General features: G+C 37.0%; 1 protein-coding gene across 1 annotated transcript in view; it reads left to right on the top strand.

Moving 5' to 3' along the window:
- Positions 1-12,542, top strand: part of POSTN (periostin) — a 460,633-nt gene that overhangs the window by 137,049 nt on the left and 311,042 nt on the right. The window lies entirely within an intron of this gene.

The following is a 12,542-nucleotide window of genomic DNA, read 5'->3' as shown; positions in this document are numbered from 1 at the left end:
CAGGCAGGCTTAGTGTCCATGAGAACGACACTCCTAATTGCGTAAAAATTTGGAAATTCTTCCTACAGAACTCTGTTCAAAAAGACAAGTATTTGAGAAAAAAGTCACATCTCAGTAATATACCAGAGAGTAATTATTCTGAATCCCATAACTAGTCACTCCTTAGGACAGTCATTTCTCTGGCCAAAAATAAAATTATTTCTTTTTCAAATTATCTAAGCTATTTAGCTCTGAAGAAAGAGAATCTATAAAACTTGGTTTTCCAGTTCATTCAAAATCACTGTGTTAAATACACTATTTTGATCAATCAGTCTTCTAGACAAGGAATATTTTAGTTCCTAGGGGAATATGAATTCTTTTAACATGAACTGAACTTTTGCAAATCATAACAAATTCGTAGATTCTCAGCTGATAAATGAATGGATTTCTTTGAAAAATTTATTTGCAAATATTTTATGGAATATTTTGTTTTTCCAAGGCTTGTGGTCTACGTATGTTTTACAAGCGCAGAAGATAATATGAAAGAGAACACATGATCTCACACAGATTTTAGTGAGACCGTTCCATTACCTACAGTGAAATGTTTCTGATACGTGCCAAAGCCTGAAGTCAACCAGGGTGGATTTTCTGTGTCCTTCATTGCTCATCATTGGCCTCCCAGTGCTTTTGTTCCTTCCTGTCTAGTTAAGCATCTGCTACCAGAATAAGCTCCAAAGCCTTAATGAATCACATATTTTTTGCATTATATTAGAGATTTCCATCCTCAAGTTTTTGACTTGATCGTCTCTGTATGTCTGTTTATATTCCACATTATTGTCTAATGTTATTTCTGCTTTCGTCTGACAAAGACTGTAAGACGCTTGATCAGAATGATGATGAAAATTAGAAAGAAGAAATCCTAGTATGTAAGGATGACAGTTTTAGAAAAAGCCTGAACAGTTATTAAGGGGCCGGGGAGGGGGCGGGGGGGGCGGGGAAGAAAAAAAGAGAAAGAGGCGGAAGAAAAAAAAATTCTTCCAGGAATTTGCTTTATTATATATTTGGGCCTCATCCAACTGTCTGGTCTTTTAGTGCATATCTATGCACCCAAGGAACAGACACAGTGCAGTCAGTTAATGAATGCTATTGCTTTTTCTTTATGATTTCTGGTGTGATGCTCTCAAAGTCAAATGACAGTGATGTGCAGCCTTCATTCTGTGGGACTCTGGTTGCAGGCATATGGCTATGGAATGGCCTGGGGATATAAGACCTAATTATGTACTTAGGCCTGTTCCTTTCCGTGATGAACATTACAAGTTCTGGGAGTCGAGCTAAGTGCATTTTTTTTCTTTGTAATATTTGGAAGCAGAAATATTCATAAAATCATATCAAACATTGGAAAAAAATATTGTCAGAATATCTCGTTCAAGCCTTTGGCAATTCTTGCTTTAAGTTTGTTTTTTTTTTTTAAAGTATTTTCATGTGAAGACTGACCAAGCTAATATTTGACTTCATGGTCTACTGTATTTTTTAAAGAGACAAGAGCCTAAAATATAGTGCATGGAAACATAAATCACAGAAAACTTCTAATATGAAACCAAATATCTCACTTTCTTCATTTTTCCAGTTTTGTTATAGAAATAGAAGACAACCCTGTGATTCAAACAGCTCTGGTTTCTGTTTACAGAGAGACAGAAGGGGAACAAGTGTTTTGCATGGCTGTGTAAGAAATAGGAATCACAGAACAAAGGCTTGTGTCATGAATTACATGGAATATGTCCTGGAACTTTTTTTGTCAGCTACCCATCTGACCCATTAAAATTTATAGAAGAAGATAAGCAAAGTGATTTTGCAAACTGTAATGCTCCCCTTAGCCCATATTTTAACTCACCAAGAGAGGAATGGATTTATTTGTTTTTAAATACTGAATTATCAACAAATCAGTAGGTATTGTGACTAAAGCCTGATTAAGATTCTTAAATATGCGTTGAATATATATGGAGCTGGAAACTGCATCCTTTGGCAATACCTCATATGAACCACTATTATGCATTTAGCCACCACAAAAATCACAGAGATCCATTTTAGGTACTGTCATGAATAAGTTGAGCACAGTCTTTAGATTCTTGAATTTATGCCCCTATAAATAGCAGTGTGCTTGGGCTTCCTTAATCTGACTGAAATGGAAATGAGTGCAAATGTAGTAAAACATGTGCTATTTAGTAAGATCTGAATCTTGCTTTGACACAGACTTTGATTTAAAACATCTTAGTGAGGAACGGGTGTTTAAATGAACACACCCCAGCATGAGAAAAAGAATCTGTAAATAGCCTGTAGAAATAAAATTAATACGTGTAAACAGTACTCCTATGTAATACTTTACACAAATATTTCTTTGAAAAATAATTGTACTGCATGGTTCATGAACATTTGTATTTCATGATTTACTGATTGGCTGTTACAAAACTTTATACATTTGGTTACAGTAGACCTTTCATCTCCTCTATCTTCTATCTTGAAGGTACAGTCCAGTGTTTATTCTGGATATTCAACATAATTAAACATTTCTGACATATATTCTAAACATCCCATGAAAGACAACCTTTTTAGATTGTGGTAGGTCATTTTGCTGCTATGTGTTGTGATTGAGACTTACATACGAAGGATGTGAAACTGTGTGGGGATGCACTGGTATTAAAAGGAAGTAATCTTTGTCATAATGTATATAATGGAAGGTTTCATGAAGCTTTAGAAATTGCCTAGAAAGCAGTTATCTTTACATTTTGGGGATTTTTTTGGGATTTCGTTTGAGGGATTGGGGGGGGAAGGCAGGGGACCAGACCGTGGAAGAGAGGGTAGGAGAGAATTTTCTGACTTTACCTGTTTTTAGAAATAATCTGCATTTTCAGGACAGTGTGTTGAAAAACAATTAGTTTAAAACATCCATGGGTGCTTTTCTTTGGTCTGACTTTGTTCCCTCTCTATTCCAAAATAAATGTTTTATCACTGATCTCAAGGAGTGCTTAATCAGATGACATGTATGTAGTTTTGAATATTGGTTCTTAGGTAATTTAAGAAAAAAACCAGGAATTAGTTTTTGTGTATTAGAAGTAAGTTAGAGGATAGAGAACTCCTATAAGGTACAGTGGTCCATCTAGGAAAGCTATAGGTCAGTAAAATCAAGATAAACTGGCCATCCAAATATGGATACTTTCTTTCTTCACTGTAACACTCAAGAGGCTGATAATCATAATACTTCATGTAAAGCTTTCGAATGCATATATGAGAAGTACAAGTTAAATGGAGCTGTAATGACAAGATCAATATTTCTCCTCTGAAAAGAGCTGCTGAGAGTGGGCTGCTGTGCAGTTCATTACCAAGGAAGGGTGGGTGAAAAAAAAAAGCACAGAACAGAATTTCTATGAGATTGAAAAAACTTTTTGTGCCATAAGAATGATCAATGGAAGAAATTACTATGGACTGTAATGCAGCTGAAAGAATTGTGAGACTCCGATAAACAATACATAAGGCAGAAATTAGATAGCAAATATCTGATGTTTATTCAAGTGCATGGTGGTATTTTCAGTAGTTTCTGCTACACAAATAATTTATCTGGGCCTTACGTACATTCTATTATTTAATCTGCATGTTTGTTTCAAAGTGGTATTAACTTCTTTGTATAGCTTAATGGCATCTCAACTCTGCAGTGCCATTATCCTGATCACCTCTCAGTCTGCTATCACCTCGGAATGTAGAACAGCTGTATTATGTTTGAGTGCTGTGGAAAATGACGGACTGTGGGTCCAGCCTATGCAAGAGATAGAGCATATTCCATATGTTTAGGCAGCCTTAAAAATGGTCTGGCAAGTATCCTAAAAGTAACATTTCACTTAAAAGGTGGAATGAAATTGTTATTTTTAGTCTTGATTCACAATGCTTATTATTTAAGCTGAGACTAAAAATTAGTTGACTTAAAGGATGCACTCCAGCAGGGTTTGAAGAGAGGAAGAGATTTATATTACGGTTGTCTCATGACAAATCTAATTGGCATAATATTTATCTGGATTTCATAGAAGGAAGAACAATGTATTTAAAGCTGAAAATCTGAAACCCCTATAATGTTAACAATTTATGACATCTATACACTTACATTTTGTTAAGTGTTGGTTCTGAAAATAAAGTATTCACCTTCAACTCTGAACATTCTCTGTACTATGGCCTGTTATAATATTGCACATTTCTGGGAACAAATACTGCAAGGGATACTTGAACTGGCAAAATAAACCACTTTACTATAATAGAAGGTAACAAAGCAACAGTAACCTATTGTTCCACATTACAGACTTGAAAATGTATGACCATTTTAAGCTCAGTATTCTTCAAATTTATATAAACCTAATTTCTTTAACATTCAAAAATTAATTTCTAGGAAAAATTTCCTAGAAAGAAGCAATAGATTAATTGTCTCAAATTAAACCTTTGAGGTGTAAGGAAGGAAAAATCCGTTGGGAGTCTTGCATGCACATGACATAAGCTTCACTTTGTCTGCGGCTTTTATAGATTTGCAGTAAACTTTGCACTACTCTCTTCTCTCCAGGTCAAAGTAGGAAAATATGTAGCATATCCCCATTTGCGTGACTTGATAGTTATGCAGTATGTCATATGTCTCAATGGGCAGCTATAAATGCATTTGATTTGGGAGAAATCTGAATGAAGTTAAGGTCCAGATCGAAAAAAGGACTTATGTGTCTTAAGAAAGACTTGGCAGAACTTAGGCCCCTAGTGATCCTGAAAAAAGCTGAGCAGCATCAGCTTAACCCTAGATCCTTAGAAACTATATTATTGTCTATTTTTTAATATTACATTTTACCAGATACCATAGACTGCTTTTGTATATGCCTAGAGTTGTCCCAGATTGACTTAACACCTGTGCCATTAAATGCTTATCTCATACTTAGTAGAATCATGGAACTATAAAACGGATGGAAGGGACCTTAAAGATCATTTAGTTTCAACCCCCCTGTAAGAACACCTTCCCTTCCACTAGACCAGGTTTCTAAAAGCCCCATACAACCTGTCCTTGAACACTCCCAGAGATGGAAGATCCACAGCTTCTCTGGGCAACCTGTTCTAGTGACTCACCACCCTCATGGTGAAGAATTTCTTCTTTATATATGATCAAAATCTAACCTCTTTCAGTTTAAAACCCTTACCCCTTGTCCTATCACTATATGCCCTTGTAAGAAGTCCTTCTCCAGCTTACTTGTAGATTCCCTTTAGGTACTAGAAGGCTGTTATGAGGTCTCCCTGGAGCTTTCTCTTCACCAGGCTGAACAACCTGTCCTCATTGGAGAGGTGCTCCAGTCTTCCGATCATCTTCATGGCCCTCCTCTGGACTTGCTCCTACAGGTCCATGTTCTTCTTATGCTGGAGGTTCCAGAGCTGAAAGGAGTACTGCTGGTGGGGTCTCAACAGAGCAGAGCAGAGGTGCAGCATCGCTTCTCTTGACTTGGTCACGCTTCTTTTGATTCAGCCTGGGATACAGTTGGCTTTCTGGGCTGCAAGAGCACATTGCCAGGTCATAGCATAATAGAATAACAGAATGATAGAATGATAGAATCATAGAATCATAGAATCATAGAATCATAGAATCATTTTAGTTGGAAAAGACCTTTAAGATAATTGAGTCTAATCGTTAACCTAATACTGTCAAGTCCACCTCTAAATCATGTTACTAGGAACCTAATACATGCATCTTTCAAACACCTCCAGGGACGGTGGCTGAACTTCTCATCAATGAATACTCATCAATGACCCCTGGCTGCTCAGACAATCTCTCTGTATTTCACCCAGGCTACCTGTGCTTGCTTACATCTTCCTTTTTGTGCTTGAATTTGTCCAGGAGCTGTTTGTTCATGCATGCAGGCCCCCTGGTGTTTTTGCCTGACTTCCTCTTTGTTGAGAAGCATCACTCCTAAGCTTTGACATAGTGATTCTTGAATATTAACCAGCTTTCTTGGGCTCATCTTCCCTCCAGGATTTTATCCCATGTTACTCTACCACGCAGATCCCTGAAGAAGCCTAAGTCTGCTCTCCTGCAGTCCAGGGTAGTGAGCTTGATGTGTGCCTTCCTTGCTGCCCTAAGGATCTTGAACTCCACCATTTCATGGTCACTGCAGCCAAGGTTGCCCTTGACCTTCACATTCCCCACGAGCCCCTCTTTGTTGGTGAGAACAAGCTCTAGCATAGTGCCCCTCCTCATTGGCTCCTCTGTCACTTGGAGAAATAAGTTATCACCAGTACATTCCAGGAACATCTTGGATTGCTTCTGCCCTGCTGTGTTGTCCCTCCAACAGATACCAGGTTGCTTGAAGTTCCCCATGAGAACCCATGTTTGTGAATGTGAGGCTGCTCCTAGCTGTCTATAAAGGGCCTCATCCATTTGATGTTCCTGGTCGGGTGGCCAATAACAGATCCCTACTATAATGTCCCCTGTCATTTCCCTCCTTTTAATCATAGAATCATAGAATACCAAGTTGTAATAGACCACAAGGATCATCTGATCCAACCATTCTTGACAAAAGCACAGATGGCCCAGCACCCTGTCCAACTGAATCTTAAAAGAAACCGATGTTGGAGAATCTACCAGTTCTCTGGGGAGATTACTGCAATGGTTGATTGTTCTCATCATGAAAAATTTCACTTTTCAGTCCAGTTGGAATCTCCCTAGAAGTTACTTGTACCCATTTCCCCTTGTCTTTTCCATGTGAACATGAAGCCCATAAGCTCTCAGTTGGCTCCTCGTCCATTCCCAGGTGAAGCTCCATGCACTGCAGCTAGCTGCTGACACAGAGGGCAATATTGCCCCCCTTGTTTCCCCTGCCTGTCCTTCCTAAAAAGCCTAGAGGCTCTCAATTTATCCACTGCCTACCAATTTTCAGAAGTAATGGTGAATGTGTACAAGGTGGCTGTACCATTTCCCAAGGAAATAAACACAGGTATAATATGCAAAATGAGCCTTTCTCTTATATTTTTGTTGCCATTTGTCTGTCTAAAGTCCTTGGCAATCAGAACTGCATGTCTGATGACTTCAAAATGGCCCCTTGTTAAAACAAAAGATTTACCAGGAACCAATTAGCTGGATTGTAAAGCGCTTTTCCCCACTCTGCTCTCCTGTATCCTTTCATTAATGGAGGTGTCTCAAGGTTCTGTGTCAGTTTTCACATGGCTAATTCATTCATGAAAAATATAAAAATGACATGAATCAAATCACTATTTCCATTTTGCCTGTTCAATATGTGTCATGAAAAGTAGATTATAAGATATGTGATGGACTTAGTATTGGTAAGGTATGCTTATGTTGACAGGTGGGGTAACAAGTATGTCACTTACATTTGGAAAAAATTACTTTCAGTGTAATTCTCTGACTTAATCAACATAACACTTCAAATACAGAGAAACAGGCTCATGAAGGTTGCTGGTCTTTTGAACTGTTTTAAACTTTCGGTTTAGAATGAAATTACCACCTCACTTTTTGCTATACAGGGAATTCAGGAAATTTAGGAAGGCTACTGAAGATTTCAATATCTACTTCATAGACATTTAAACCCAAGTGAATTTACAAAAGAGATGCCAAGATCCCAGCCTGAGCACACCTGACCTGTGAACACTGGACTACTTATAATGGTAGAAAAGCATAAAATATCTGGAAAACCAAAGCTTTACCTAGTCAGAAATGTATTTTTGTGCAAATTCCATTAAAAAGCCTTTTGTGAACTGTGTGGAAGCAACACAGAGCTTTCACCTCTGAAGTGCACATAATTAATCACTTTATTTCCTTTCTTACTCTGTTGCCACTTAATTTGAATATTACAATAAATCAATCCAAAATTTATTTGTAAAGTAGTTTATTATTTCTTAAGCATTCAGCCTGACAAACATCTGTATGGCAAGGAGCATTTCACAATGCACTAGAGGCACAGAGGTGATAACAGATGATGATAGATAAGTACGAAGAATATAATTCAATATTTGGATAATCTCTCAAATGTTGGTGCCTTTTCCTGATGTTGGACTGCTACTCAGTGAAGTCAACAATATGGAATAAAATCTTTACAGAATGTCTCATAATACACAACACAAATGTATATAAGTGAACATGACATGCAAATTTGTGCAAAAAAAAGGCAAAAGTATAATGCATTTTCTTAAAAGCAGTTATTACTTGTTCATTCAAAAATAAACTGATTAATTCAGAGTGCTAGTTCACAAATACAGAATTACAATCTCTAGACAGACAAAGGAAGAAACACCCAAATGAAAGAAACATAGTATATTGGGCAACCTTTTATTAAGTCCCAGTTTGCCACACTTGGGAATGTCTGAGCTTAGAATTATATTTAAATAGTAGGATTTCCTAGGTTCACCTTTTCAAAAGTAAGATAGCCTTACAGTTCTGTGGTCAAATATTCCCAGCTCTCTACAGTTCATTGATTTAGAATATTGAAAGCCTTCATTTTGACACTAGTTCATGGAGATTGAGCTGTAGTAGTTGTATATGTATGTATTTATACATGTATATGCATATATATGAGTTCTCTGTGATGTGAAGGATTAGAAGACTGATGGATCAAAGTAGTTTTGAACTCTAAAATAAACATTGCAAGATGAATTTTCCCAGGTAACAACAGGTGCCTCATTCTGATGTGTACTGTTTTATTTCCAGTTCTTTGCTGCTGCTGCTGCTTTTTCAGTGTCTAATAATTGATCATCAGCAAGTTGTAATTCTCAGGTGTCTCCTTGCAGCTTGTGCTCATATTTTCAAAGGCTTTGCTGTTATCTCAGGTATGAACTGTACATCTTAACAGTAAAAACCCACTGCTAAGGTTTCCCTCCCACAGCAATTTCTTATAACAAGTTGTTAACAAGCCTAAAAATCCAGGACGGAGGCCTTGCAAAATTAGCACAAAGTACAGTTAGCATAAGGTCTGTTACTAGCATGGCAATACTGGTTTTACTAGCTTATATGGTTGTTATATTCATTTGCTAGTCTTTGGGTTCAAAATAAGATAATATTAAAGTCTGCACAATGTTGTAAATATTTGGGTACAATGCTGTAAATTTTTGGGTACTCTGTTGCAGCTGCACAATTATTGTGAAGTGAGTTTCCTTTTCCTTATTGGATGTTGTGCTCTGCTTCACTCAGTTTCGTGCACTTTTTACCACCCTAGCTACATAGCAATGGAGAGGTAAAATGGCTAGAATGGCTGTCAATACTGTGCAGTTATTCCTCTGGAGTGTGTATCACTTAGGCTTCCTTTTGGGAATACCTTGACTGCAGTAATTCACTGAATTTTCTGTGGGGAAAATAATTATTTTCTTTCCATCACACATTTCCCAAGAATCATAACATTGGAAAGAGAAGATTACTTGTGAAAAAGAGGAAATAGAACCGGGATTGTAACAAATAGAAGTACTGTATATCCAAGTATCCATGAATATAGTTTTAAGGTTTTGTCATCTGTGAATTCTGTGGGGACATAATGTAAGGACTTTGTATATTGCAAGAGGTTTGAGTCATTCATTAACATAGTCGGATCTGAGGTGTATGTGGGCAAATAGACTTTGAGGAACAAATAGAAAACTCTATAGAATGAGATAAAGCATATAGTAAATATAGTAAATATAGTAAAAGATATGGTATCTCTCAAACTCACTCCTGCCTGTTCGCCTGCTGGTGAATCTGTTCTGCTGGTGTTCTCTAGAAATGTACTGCCTTTATGTCACAAAAAGATTTGTTTGAGAATATGTTCAGGTGGGTTGAATAGGCCATCAAGGTCAACTAGAACAGGGGTGTCAAACTCATTTTCACCAAGGGCCACATCAGCCTCGCAGTTGCCTTCAAAGGGCCAAATGTAATTTTAGGACTGTATAAATGTAGGAGTAGTTACAGGCTGATGTGGCCCCCAGTGAAAATGAGTTTGCACCCCTGATCCAGAAGAAACCTATAAGGATGGACTATATAGAGATGATGGGCGTATCTTAATGGCAGTCATTAATCGTTAAGTTTTCTCACTGCAATGTTCTCTAGAGCCTCCTTTTATATATAAGGGAGTATCTTTGTTCACTTCTGGGAAATATCATTGGGTAACTCTGTCTCAATAGATTCTTAATGCTAAACCTATCTTAACAGAGTTTAATTAAAGAGTGTGTTCTGCATCTTTACTTAAAAGCAAACACAATAGCAGTTCCAACATTTACTTGCACACTAAGGGGTAGAAGTCATAATGTCTGAATAGGTTCCTTTTAATCAAATATGATATTCTAGTTTGATGTATGATTTATTCACATGGTTTAGAAAATACATGCTGCACTATAACCAGAACTCCAGAACTCGGTAGTGTAACCCAAAAGTAAAGCTAAATAAGGAAAAAAAAAAACAAAAGTGTACTACTCAAAAGTCCTTCTTCTTATCCAAAAAGTGGGTAGACTGGAAAATATAAAAAATAGAAAAAAAGAAAAGTGAAGTGTTATTTTTTTCAATATAAATAAATAACTTCTTCCTTAAAATTACTTTCAATCACACAAATGGAAGATTTCATAAGAAATTATTGTCAAATAAGAAGGTATAAAAAATATTTTAAAGGTCTTACACACAAAATTTTTATGTACTTAAAAATAGTTTTAAATATATAATGCCAAGAAAAATACAGTGAAGTAAACATAATAAATGTTTCGATGTAAATACTGCATCATTACATTACAAAGCACAAAATACTAAATAATGAAGTTGACGGTAAAACAAAACCCTTAATTCCATGTAGAGGAAAATTTAAAAAAAAAAAAAGAATTGTGAGAAAAAATGCTGTCAAATATGAACTGAAGAATAAGATCTGTTGTAATTCTTTGTATAAGAGGTTCAAACCCTGAAGAATAAAGTGTAATCTGTTCTAAACCCGAGGTATATATTTAACTTACTATTCATAGAGACCAGATTGGAAGTTTTTTCTTTGTTGTTTTCTTTTAATTTCAATCAGATTCCCATTGTGTACTGATTTATAGAAATACTTCATATAAATCTCACAACATCTTGCTGGAAGTGGTGCTTAATTAGTACATTCTTTCTGAACATGCATACATTTGAAATTCTAAAAAATGTGAAATGAAATATTCAGGCAAGAAACTATGTTATTTGCTTGAAAATGCAATTTCTTGTCATTCAAAATAATTAACTATTTGTTATGCTTCCTTGACAAATACTTCCTATCCTACCCCAATTTCCAGGATTCATAGAATAATAGAGCATCCTGAGTTGGAATGGACCCATGAGGATTGTCGACTCCACACAAGGAAACTTAAAAGTTTAACTACATATCTAAGAGCTTTGCCTAAACGTTTCTTGAATACTGTCAGTCTTGAGGCCATGATCACTTCTCTTGGAAGCTTCTTCCAGTGCTTGACCACCCTATCAGTGAAGAGCTTTTTCCTAATGTTTAATATGAAGTTCCCCTGATGCAGCTTCAAGGTATTCCCCACATCCCATCATCAGACACCAGAGCAAACAGATCAGCACCTCCCTCTTTGCTTCCCATTATGAGGAAGCTGTAGACAGCAAAGAAGTCCCCCTCCAGTCTCCTCTAAGCTGAACAAACCAAGTATCCTCCACTCTCCCTCATACATCTTGCCCCCTAGTCCTTTCAACATCTTTGTTGCCCTTGTTTGGACACATTCTGATATATTTATATCCTTCTTCTATTGTGGAACCCAAAATACACACAGTACTTGAGTTGAGGTTGCACCAACACTGACTGTAGTGAGACAATCACTTCTTTGAACTGTTTAGCCAGACTGTGCCTAATGTACTCCAGGATACATTTGGCGATTTTGGACACCAGGGCACATCTTTGACTCATATTGAGTTGCCATCAACCAAAATCTCTCTTTCTGCAGGGTTACACTCCACCCCTTTGTCCCCTAATATATACGTACATCCAGGATTACACCATTAGTGTAGCTGCCAAAATTACTCACTGTGCATTCAACTCCTGTGTCCAGGTCATAGATAAAAGAATTGAAGAGAACTGGCCATAAAATTAAGCCCTGGGGAACACCACTAGTGACAGGACATCAACCAAATGTCTACAACTCGTTGAGCCTGACCTTTTAGCCAATTTTTTACAGACCATATTTTATATGTTTTTAGATGTCTGCTGGACATGTTGTCCAGAAGAATACTGTGACAGATGGTATCAAAAGCCTTTCTAAAATAAGTCATTAAAAAAACCAAACCAAAACAAAAAACCCAGCACACGTTCGCTGCCTTCCCTTCATCCATTAGGCAGGTAACCTTGTCATAAAAGGAAATTAAGTTACTGAAGCATGGCTTTCCCTTCATGAACCCATGTTGGCTTTGACTGATGACTGCATTGTCTTTGAAGTGTTTTTCAGTAACTCCTAGAATAATCTTCTCTATAATTTTGCCAGGCACCAAAGTGGGACTGACAGGCTTATAATTGCCAGGGCCTTCTTCCTTGCCCTCTTGAAGACTGGAATAACATTTCCTA

Source organism: Patagioenas fasciata, chromosome 1 (assembly GCF_037038585.1).
Source record: "Patagioenas fasciata isolate bPatFas1 chromosome 1, bPatFas1.hap1, whole genome shotgun sequence".
Taxonomy (NCBI): domain Eukaryota; kingdom Metazoa; phylum Chordata; class Aves; order Columbiformes; family Columbidae; genus Patagioenas; species Patagioenas fasciata.
Note: the sequence above shows the minus strand (reverse complement) of the source record. Positions and strands in the feature narration are given on the sequence as shown.